Genomic DNA, 12,337 nt, shown 5'->3' with positions numbered 1-12,337 from the left:
AGATTTTGAATTGAATTGAATTGAAGTGAGTTTGAAAATATAAGAAACGACCGCGTTGAAAACGACCCTTTATGTTTCTAGTCCGAGCTGAGTAACATATCAAATCACGTTTTTCTCTTCTTACTTGTCTATTCCTTAAACTCATTTTCCATTTATTTCTACTTCATGTCTTGGTTCATTGTAAACTAGCACGTATCAAATTTTAGACGAAACACATCATTCATGTTATAATGGAGAAATAACTATATCACTATATATATATATATATATATATATATGGTGTGGTTCTAGAGAGAACTACATTATTTGTGAGAACGGGAGAACCATCAAATCTAATGCATTCGCTGTTAAAATTAATGCACTCAAAAAAATAAAAAAAATTGCTCCCTTCAGGATTCGAACCCAGGATCTGCATTCATCCAACAAGATGATGTATCCACCGTAGATCTTGATGATCGAATGGCTGAAAATGGTTCTCCGTTCTTTTTTTATTTATGGTTATTTCCTGAACCTCTCCCTATATATGTATATATATATATATATATATATTAAGAATGAGCTAACCATACATAAAAATAAGCCCCATTACTTAACAACATTTTCTTATTAGTGAAGTTTGAATTAGCTAATCGGAAAATAAATCATATTCTTACAATTTTTTAAAATACTAAGAAAAGATTAAGTAATTATTTGATACTGAAAAAAAAAAAAAAAAAAAAAACTCCAACAAAATTTAGTGACATGTTAATTTAATGGGTTAATTACGCCAAAAACCATGAACTATACCTCAATTTTCAACTTTTCCATGAATTTTTTTTTTAATCAAAAATTCCATGAATTTAAAGGGTTGAACAATTTTTCCATGCTTTTTTGCTCCGGTGAAGCTCCGAGCTGACATGGCAATTACGAGCTGACATGGCGCTGCCCTTTGACTTCTGCCTCTGCCACTGCCCTGCCGCCCTTTTCCACCACCACACCAGATCCGCCACCTTCATCTTCCCCCTCGCGCCACTGACCTAGGGTTTGCGCCGCCTAGGGTCTTCATCCCCCTCGCACCACTGCCTTCATCCGAACGTCGTCGTGCCGCTCTTCTCTAAGGTTTGCGCCGCCTAGGGTCTTCTTCTCCACCAGAAATTCTTCTCCCACAGACCTCGTGCCCTAGCGCTCCATCAAAGACGTCGCCGCCACCTTGGCCTTCGAACTTCGGCGCCATCGCCACCTCCCTCCCTCCTCCCACACTCAAATCGAAACCCTGGGACCGTGAAGGCGGCAACGCGCGACCTGGTGGCGAAAAGAATAGGCCGCGCTGTGCGATCTGGCATTCAGAATCGCGGCGTTGCAGCAGACCCAAGGCTGGAAATCTGATTCCAGCAACGTCTAGTGAGTTTTCCGGCTAGGAGGCATGGTTGGGGCTCAAAACGACGTCGTTTTACCCCCCAACTAAACGACATCGTTTTGATTCACTGCCGGCGACGCCATGTCAGCATTCAATTTGGGGATTCTTGAAAGTCATGGAAAAATTGTTCAACCCTTTAAAATTCAGGGAATTTTTGATTAAAAAAAATTCATGGGAAAGTTGAAAATGAAGGTATAGTTCATGATTTTTGGCGTAATTAATCCTAATTTAATTAAGGATGTAACTAAATTTTGTGATGTTTAAATGTGTAATTATTCTTGTGACATGTGAGAATGTAATTATTTTTTATGACAATGTATTTATAATTAGTATTAATAATAAATTTAAAACAAAATAAAAAATAAAAAATGTAAAAGGCGAAAATAAAATGTCAAAATTTGAGAGAGAGAAAGAGAGAGCAAATATTTATAACACAAATTCTGTTACATTTATGGATATATGTTACAAAATTTATTACAATTTAAAATATGATAATTAAAATTTATGTGTAAGAAAAGCATTATATAGATGCATGTGTATAGTTAAACTTATTATATTTAAAAAGATAATAAATTTTGTACTCCTTCCGTCACACTGTATCTGAGACTATTTCTATTTAAGACGTCCCACTGTAAGTGAGACTCTTTTCTTTTTTGGTAAAGATTTTACCCTTTAAACACATTTTCACTTTTTCACCTACAAACAAAATATATTTTTCTTAATTTCCTTGTCCAAAAAAAAGGTCTCACATACAGTGGGACGGAGGGAGTATTTACTCCCTCCGTTTCATTATAAATGTCTCATTACTTTTGTGTTCGAAGATTAAGAAGTGTATAATTAGTAGGTAAAGTGAGTTGGTGGAAAGAGATAAACAAATTGGGATTTATAAAAGTAAGTACAGAGAGAGAAAGAGAGAGAGTAGAGTGGGTGGACCCATTAGTTAATTAGTTCCTTAATTGTTTGTCAAAAAATGAATGAGACATTTATAATGAGACATTCTGAAAGTGTACTAGATTAAGATATATTTGATACAGTATATTCTAATAATATAATTAATTAGTAAGTAGTTGAACTATTGGGCTAATTGATTGAAGACATAAGAAAAGGCCGGCCCATTTAACCTAGGGTTACAAGTGTGGTTGGATTCCTTTATAAGATAAGGGATATAGTTCTTTTGTCTTACACACAACACAATACACACAAGTCTTACACAAGTTATTCTTATTGTTGTGTGTTCATCTCTACGCACGAAGCAATTATAGATCTAGATCTAATCCTTGAATGTATATTCCGCTGCGAATCATTAGATGATGTCAAGGATTACTAACACATTCTATTATGGAAATTGAGATATTTATAATGGAACTGATGGAGTATCTTTTAGTGTTACTATTGGACAATTTTATTGTAGTGATATTAGCTTTATCTTGAAAGATTTTTTAAAAGGGATGGAGGGCCATGGGTTTGAAGTTGAACTTCATCATTTACATTTATTTATTCTCTAGGTAATTTTCTTAATATATTGACAACAATACTTTATAAGTCCACTATAAGTATGAAAAATAATGTGTATAAGTGTATTGGTGTAGTGGCAACAGAGTTGAAATCTTTATTTGCTGTCCGGGGTTCGATACCTATTTTATCCATTTGTGTGCGTGTGTTGGTCAAGCAGTAAGGGGTTAATGCTTGAGGTCAAAAGTTTTGGGTTCGAGTCCCATGTCACGCGATCTTTAAATTTTTATTTAATACTGTTAATTTATCAAAAAAAAAAACACAAAAACCGGTTCCGTGGTGTAAGTGGTGATAGTAAAAATATTTAAAAGTCTTTAAATTTTTTTATTTAATACTGTTAATAATAATAATAATAATAATAATAATAAATAAATAAAAAAAAACCGGTTTCGTGGTGTAAGTGGTGAGAGTAAAAAACATTTAAAAATGAATCAGATTGAAAAAGAAAGAAAAGGACCATATTAATAGAGAGGCCGTTTTTTTCCTAATGTTGTGCTTCTGTATTGGTACAGGTAATGTCCTAAGCTAGTTTGTAGAGTTATATCGAATTCAAACACTTTTAAATTGGCTCTTGACGAATGATTTATTTAAGTTGTACATGTCTATCATATCTATATCAATTAATGTGCAACAATATCTAAATATATAAATTATAAAATTGACAACCAATCTTTCAACATTGTCATAATTATATTCTGATCGATGTGATTTTTCCGACACCTGAGATCTCACGCAACACAACAGGGTTTATATGTGATCAGTCGAAAAATACCACCTTGTGACATAATTGTTGAAATGTTGAAAGATTAATCAAGTATCAATTTATAACATCTTGTTTAACATTTAATTTAATTTAATTTAGACGTGTTGAGAAACATATTTGTTGAGCCTTGAGCCTACTGTAATTACTCTCTGAATTAAATTGCAAACTATGCTATCTAACTATCTTCATAATTAATGTCTATGTTGTTTGGAAATTTATATGCCTGCAGTCGGCCCCTGTGTTTAGATATAAAGCTATGTTTATTTTATTTTCCCTTTTTCCTTAGGATTATGATGGTATCTACTAATGTTAGATTCTAATTAGTAATATAATCCCATGATGATATCTACTAATGTTAGATTCTAGTTAGTAATATAATCCCAATTAGTTTACATTTTTAGTATATTGCGTAGTATTTTTTTTAAGGAAGAATATATATTGTTGGGCAAAAACTTGGGTGAGACAAGTTGGAGCAGGACTGGATTGCGGATCAAGCGGGCTGGCGCGGGGTCGCGCGGGTCACATGCTGGTAGAAAAACACATATAATTCAAAGTAATTATAGTTGTGATATATGAAAAGTAATAATCGACATGTAGAAATGTAATGTTTGTCAAACGTTATTTTTTTGTAGCAATTGTTATTTTTACTCACGAAAACTTATACTACTATTTGTCTATTTGGTTATTTATCAAAAAGAAAATTTTTTATTTGGTCAAGTAATTATTATCGTAAGAAAAAATAATCATTGATACGAAAAAAAGTAATGCTTCAATATATATCATAATGCTAAATAAAAGAAGCAAAAAAGCACTGTTGCTCCTGGGAAATCGCTCCTGGGAAATCGAACCAGTGACATTAGAGATGGTGGGCGAAGAAGCGTACTATAGTGAGTCTTATTTATAGAAGACTGGATAGTTTTTATTTATACACTAAGACGCGTACCACTCACTTATCTAGTTTTATTTTTAGAAGAATGGATACTTTTTATTTCTACACTGATACTGGAAATCGAAAATCAAATGGAAAAAAAAAAAAAAAAAAAACCAATCGAACTATGCGTTAGAAATGGTAGACAAAGGAACATACATCTCAGCTAGTACAAGTTGTATGTAAAATTACAAATATTATTTATTTATACGCTTTTGATAAGAATCAGTCTCATGGATGAACCGATTTCACGGGATACAGACTTATATTGCTGTTGTTAGTAGATATTCTGTCGCTTATACATAATTTATGATGTTACATGGTTGGAGTGGATTAGATCCATGGATGATTTATTACAAAAAAAAAATAAAAATAAATAAATCCGTCAGCCCCATGAAGCAATTCTAGTCACTTGTAGTGAAATTACTTTTCCTGTCATGGGGGCTATCGCTTCCTCAACTTCACAGGCACTGACACACATAATAAAAATGTGCAATTCTATTTTCATTGATAATGATTAGTTTATTGGCTTTAATTCGAAACTCAATGCTAGTCTTGGCTTTTCTACAAATTGAAAAATGTAGTATACAAAATATTTTCAAAATAATGATTCGCAATGCGCAGATTTTAGAAAATCATCAAGGTAGGTTTTAAAAAGAAAGGAAAGAAATTAGAGACTAATAATGTCCAATGTTGCGCGAAAGAACGAAAGCAATATTATCATTAATTAACTTGAATGAACTCCAAAAAGAAAAGCAACAAAAAAAAAAAGAAAAACAATTACAACAACATTGAGATAATAAAAGAGTAGTGATAAATGAACACCTGGTGTCCAGTACACCTCTCCAAAATCGAGTTTAAGCATAAAATTTCATTTGACCGATTTTTTGGTATTTTATGATTTTACTAAAATATCATTTCCTTATATTTTTCAACTACTTTTAATCTTATCTTAAATATATTTTATTTACATTTTTATTTTATCTAAATTTCTGTCTTTTTTGCCATTTTTTTTTCGAAAATTATATTTTATTTTTGAATTGTTTTTTATTTTTTTTCCTTAAATTTCTCAACTACTTTTAATCTTATTCTAAATATATTTTATTTACATTTTTATTTTACCTTAAAAAAAATGCCAATTTTATTTTCAAAAATTATATTTTATTTTTGGATTTTTTTTTCATTTTTTTGATTTTTTTTATTTTTCTTTTAAAATATCATTTCCTTAAATTTATCAACATCTTATCCTAAATATATTTTATTTACATTTTTATTTTACATAAATTTCCGTTTTTTTCTGCCATTTTTTGTCTAAAATTATATTTTATTTTCAAATTATTTTTTATTTTTATTTTATTATTCTTTTTTCCATTGATTTATGAATTGTTGTATAAATAATCCTATATTTCTTTGCATATATTTTTTTTTGTTTCGAATTTATTTTTCTGAAATTAATTTTTGTTATTCGAAATTTATGTTGGAATTTTTTTTATTTGTTTCTAAAATTTTGTTATTATTTTTTATTTCACTAATTTAGAGATTCTAATTCTCCTAAAAATAATCCTAGATTTGTTTCCACTAATTTAGAGATTCTAAATCTCCTAAAAATAATCATAGATTTGTTTTCATTATTTTAAAGATTCTAATTCTCCTAAAAATAATCTTAGATTTGTTCCACTAATTTAGAGATTATAACTCTCCTAAAAATAATCCTTGATTTGTTTCTACATATATTTTATTTTTCGATATTGTTTTTTTTTCGCCCAAAATAATATTTAGAAGTCGTTTTTGTAAAAAAAATGGAAATAAGGGTAAAGTTATTTTAATTTCGATAATTATTTATTTTTTCTGACTTTCATGTGCAAAAAACATTTTGAAGATTTAAAAAAAATCAAAATAAGGAAAAAGATGTTTGAGGGATTTGAACTTGAGACCTCTATAAAATGTGAATGATACTTTGTCACCTTGTCTGGTAGTGGCAACAACATAAGTCTTTAGTTAGAATTGATAATAAAATGATTCATGCGATTGGACATCGAGTGAATAATTTAAATAACATATTCATTATATTATTTCAACTCTTATAATAAAGTATTAATTAATTGAAGTAAATTAGTGAATATGAGAAAAAAAATGATTGATACGAATGTATTTCGCTCGCAAGACTATTTAACATAGACTTGAATGAAAAACTATGTATTATTGTAAATAATACAATGAGGTGAAATGATTCATATGAATATATTTCATTCGCAAGACTATGTAACGAAGTCGATTCAATTCAGCTATTCGTTATAAAATAAAAATTTATTAATTAATTTAAGTTAAATTAGTGAATTTGAGGATAAACGTAATAAAATGAGGTGAAATGGTTCATATGAATATATTTCGCTCCCAAAACTATGTTTAACAAGTCGATTCAATTATTCATTATAAAATAAATATTTATTAATTGTTTTAAATTAAATTAGTGATTTTGAGGAAAAATATAATAAAAGGAGGTGAAATGGTTGATATGAAAGTATTTCATTTGCAAGACTATGTATAACAAGTCGATTCAACTATTCGTTATAAAATAAACATTTATTAATTATTTTAAGTTAAATTAGTGATTTTGAGGAAAAATATAATAAAATGAGGTGAAATGGTTGATATGAATGTATTTCACTCGCAAGACTATGTATTACAAGTCGATTCAACTATTCGTTATAAGATAAATATTTATTAATTATTTTAAATTAAATTAGTGATTTTGAGGAAAAATATAATAAAATGAGGTGAAATAGTTGATATGAATGTATTTCACTTGCAAGACTATGTATAGCAGGTCGATTCAACTATTCGTTATAAAACTATATAACATATACTTGTAGACAATGTATTATAATATAGTATTGAAGTCGATTTGATAATAAAAAAAAAATGAACTACTATAGTGTAAATAATGAAGTCGAAATAATTATACTCAATGAAATGAAGTTGGATTAATTAATTGAATTAAATTAGTGAAGTTTTAATAAAAAAACGAATCATATGATGGGGTTTTTCTCGGAAAGCTATATAACATATACTTTATTAAAAGCTATATAATAGTAAGAAATGAACTACTATAGTGTGAGTAATGGAAAAAAAAATTAATTCAAGTGAATCATACAATGGGATTTTGCTCGAAAAACTATATAACATATACTTTATGTGAATATATTATAATGAAGTATTGTAATCGATATGATGATAACAAAATGAATCACTATTGTGTGAGTAACGAAGTCGAAATAGTTTATACTCGATGAAATGAAGTTTAATTAATTAGTGAAGTTGTAATAAAAATAAATTTTATAAGATATATATAATGAAGGAAATTTTATTAAAGTATAATCAATCCTACGTAGAGATTTTGCTCGGAATCTATATAACATATACTTGAATAAAATGAATTATAGTATAGTATTAAACGCGATATAATAATAAGAAATAATTATACTCAATGAAATAGAGATGAATTAATTAATTGAAATAAATTAGTGAATTTGAAAAAAAAAAATGAATCATACGATGGCATTTTGCTCGGAGAACCATATAACATGTAATATAATACAATACTTTATTATAATATATTACAATAAAGTATATGTAATATTGTTTTTCGAGCAAAATCTCATCGCGTGATTTTATCGGATGTCCCGTTTCTGTTTCGTTACTCACACTATAGTAGTTCATTTTCTTATTATCATATCGCTTTTAATAAAGTATATGTTATCGTGTGATCAATAAATTATCTCTCTTCTCCCTAAAAAAATAAATAAATAAAGTATATGTTATATAGTTTTCCGAGTAAAATCTCTACGTAGGATTGATTATATTGTATTTTTGCTTTCAACTTCACTAATTTATTTCAATTATGTAATTAAACTTGATGAACGTTGAGTTTAATTATTTCGACTTCAATAAAATATTATAATACATTCTCTTAAAGTATACGTTATATAGTTTTCCAACCAAAATTACATTGTATTCACAATTTTTTTTTTGAACTTCACTAATTTATGTTAATTAATTAATTAAAATTTATTTCCTATTGTTATATAGCATTTACTGGATTATTATAATACATTTAATCCAAGTATATGTTATTTATTTTTTCAATCGATGCCCCATCATATGATTAATTTTATTTTTCTTTCTAACGCTTCACTAATGCGGTTGCCACTACCGGACAAGGTGGCAAAGTATAACTCACATATTATTGGTGTCTCAGGTTCAAATCCACCAAGCACCTTTTTTCTTGTATTTCGCTTTTTTTTTTAAAATCATCTTCGAATTTTTTTATTAAATATTTGAAAAAAAATATAAAAATGAAAACAAATCTAGGAATACTTTGAAAGGAATCTCTAAATTAGTAGAAATAAATAAAATTAACATATAATTCGCAAAATAAAAAATAAAAATCGAAAAATAAAATAAATGTCGAAATAAATCTAGGATTATTTTATAAGAATCTCTAAATTAGTGGAATCAAATCAAAGATTATTTATTGGAGAATAAAAATCTCTAAATTAGTGGAAACAAATCAAGGATTATTTTAGAATAATATCTAAATTAGTGGAAACAAATCGAAGATTATTTTAGGAGAATTTCTAAATTTGTGGAAACAAATCTTGGATTATTTTTAGGAGAATATCCAAATTAGTGGAAACAAATAAAAAAAGATATAATTTTCGGAAAAAAAAATTCAGAAAAAAAATATTTTCGAAACAATAAAAAAATAATATGTGGAAACAAAAAAAAAAGAATTTTTTTTAAAGAGAATCATAAAATTAGTGGAAACAAAATAAAACACAATTTTAGAATATAAATAAATAATTTAATCATCAATAAAAATAAATAATATTTATTTTTTTTGAAAAAAGTTGGAAAATATAAGGAAATAAAAAACCGAAAAATTAGGAAATAAAAAAAACCATAAATTTCAAAAATCATAACACAGAAAAAAAACAAAATAATAAAACAATATATCTAATAAAGGATAAATTAGTAAATCAATAAATTACTAAAAATCAGCCCATTTGGAGTAAGTAGGAAAACCGGCGATTTTTTGGAGGTGTATTGCACACCTAGTGTCCAAACATCATTATTGATAATAAAATAGCCACAAAAATTTACAAGTTGCGGTCCTTGCGGAATCTGCGACCCGAAAGTAAGGGTCCCATCCGAAATAGTGAGCTATTTATACTATCAAGTGAAATACTATACTCTCCCTCCGTCCCAAACGAAATGTCCTGTTTTCCTTTTTGGGTTGTCCCAAACGAAATGTCCTGTTTTCCTTTTTGGGTTGTCCCAAACGAAATGTCTTGTTTCCTTTTTTGGCAATACACTCTCTCTATACTTAATATTTAAATAATTTCCACCAACCCACTTTATCTATTTTATACACATTTCTTAATCTCCGTGCCGAAAAGAAATGAGACATTTCGTTTGGGACGGAGGGAGTATTTTCCAAATGAAATGGATAAAAGTTTACTGTTAGTCTGTTACCATTACATAATTTTTCTCATTTAAGTATGAAATTTTCTAGTATTATACTCCCTCCGTCCGCTAAAAGTGGACCACTTTTACTATATCGGACGTCCGCAAAGAGTATACCACTTTTCTTTTATAGAAATAGTCCCACCATCCACTTTAATCTTTTATACTTACAAACACTCTTTATTTACAAAAAAATCACCCTAAATTCAATCTCAACCACACATCTCATAAAGTGGTGGGACTCTTTCTCCATTACATCAAAATTATCACCAATTTTATTAAATCTCGTGCCTAGCCAAAGTGGTCCACTTTTGGCGGACGGAGGGAGTATTTAATGTTATATTTTGTTTGTTGCATATTATAATAACTATACATGCATTATTCATTGAATCTGAGATGACGTATCAAAAATAACAATTGAAAATAATGGCTTCAACTATTGGCTTTCCCCACCAATGAGACCTTTGCTCTAGTGGCAAAGCTGAGATATTCAAAGACTCTTCTTTGGGAGAGGTTTTGGGTTCAATTCCGCTTGACGGTGATGTTTTCCCACTTTAGGTGGTGGTGTATTTTTGTTTTATATTGTATGGTGTTGTGGTCTCATACGCATGTTTTCCCACTTTAGGTGGTGGTGTATTTTTGTTTTATATTGTATGGTGTTGTGGTCTCATACGCAGGGCATTCTCGCCTGCGTACGGTGATGTTTTTCCACCATTGAGTGTGGTGTTGAGGTCCCGCCTGTGTGCGGGTTGCATAGTTGATTGTATTCAGATACCTCTTGTAACTTCAAAAAAAAAAAAAAAAAAAAAAACAATTGGGTTCACCCCAATTAAGGGGGCCGAAAACACTTCTCATCGGTTTTAATTTAGGCTCAGTTATTTTTATTTATAAATTTATCATGAAAAAATAAAATAATATATATATATATATATATATATATATATATATTTCTTATCATTAATAAAATAGAATTTCACCTTTACTCACTCCTTTATTTTTTTTTTCACTCTAAAGAGAATTAATATTATCATACCAAAATAGATGAATAATATTGTCACATCTTAAAGTGATAATGGTGAAATTCTATTTTGTGAAAAATGAGAGATTTAAAGAATATAAGTTTGAAAAATGAATTTATATACTCATTCATCCACGATATTGTTTTCACTTTGTGGACAGTACGAAGTTTAAGAAAGAGATGGTAAGTGTAGTTTGAGTCTCACTATTATTGTGAGCGGAGTTTGTGGACCATAATTTTTAAAAAAAATGTTACACTCAAAGAAAGAAAAAACACACTCACACTCTAACCTTCTAGGTGACTCGAACCTCCCAACCTATTGGTTGGAGGAGAAGCGTCTTACCAACAGACTGCGCTTCATAGTCTTTGTGGACTATAATGAAAATGATATAATGGATGAATTAAAATGATAAAAGTGAAAACGATATCAAGGATAAAAAAGTATGAATTTGTAAATGATAGCATATAATAATTAATTTGAAAAAATAAATTAATGTAGATTGAGAGAAGGAAGAATATTGAAGTGACATTTGATAGTATATGGAAAAGAGCAGTGCTATTTGGACAAAATTTGTCCGGACAAAAATAAGATTAATTTTTTTTAAAAATTAATTTATTTATAAATTTTGATTCAAGTTTAAAAGGATTTAGTTACTTTTATTGTTTTCCCCATATTATAATTTTTTGTAATTTTTTAACATTTTCTTTATTTTTGGTTATTTTATTTGTAGTTTGTGTACTTTAAAAATAATAATAATTAAAAAGGTTATTAAAAAATTACAAAAAAATGCAATATAAAGAAAATAATAAAACTAGCTAAATTCCTTTTTATTGTGAACCAAAATTTGTAAATAAATTTATTTTATAAAATATTTTATCATATTTTGTCTGAATAAATTTTGTTCAAATAGCATTATGAAAAATATAATCTGGGGCAGTGGTTAGTATATAGTGGATCCCACAGTGAGCAGCAAAGGAGGTTCCTGGAGTCGAGCAGTCTTTATTTTGGAGCACGAGGAAGTTGAATTCCCCATGTGCTCTCTAGCAGTAGCACCGCGTAATCCAAACATTTCGTTATTAATATTATTTGAGTTTTATGACCCACGTGTCCATTGTTTTTATATTCAACACGCGCCACATTGACCCCAGGACCCCCCCGCTATATAAAGACCCGCGAAGCCGCCATTTCTCCCA

The sequence above is a fragment of the Salvia miltiorrhiza genome, chromosome 1 (assembly GCF_028751815.1).
Source record: "Salvia miltiorrhiza cultivar Shanhuang (shh) chromosome 1, IMPLAD_Smil_shh, whole genome shotgun sequence".
Lineage (NCBI taxonomy): Eukaryota > Viridiplantae > Streptophyta > Magnoliopsida > Lamiales > Lamiaceae > Salvia > Salvia miltiorrhiza.
Note: the sequence above shows the minus strand (reverse complement) of the source record.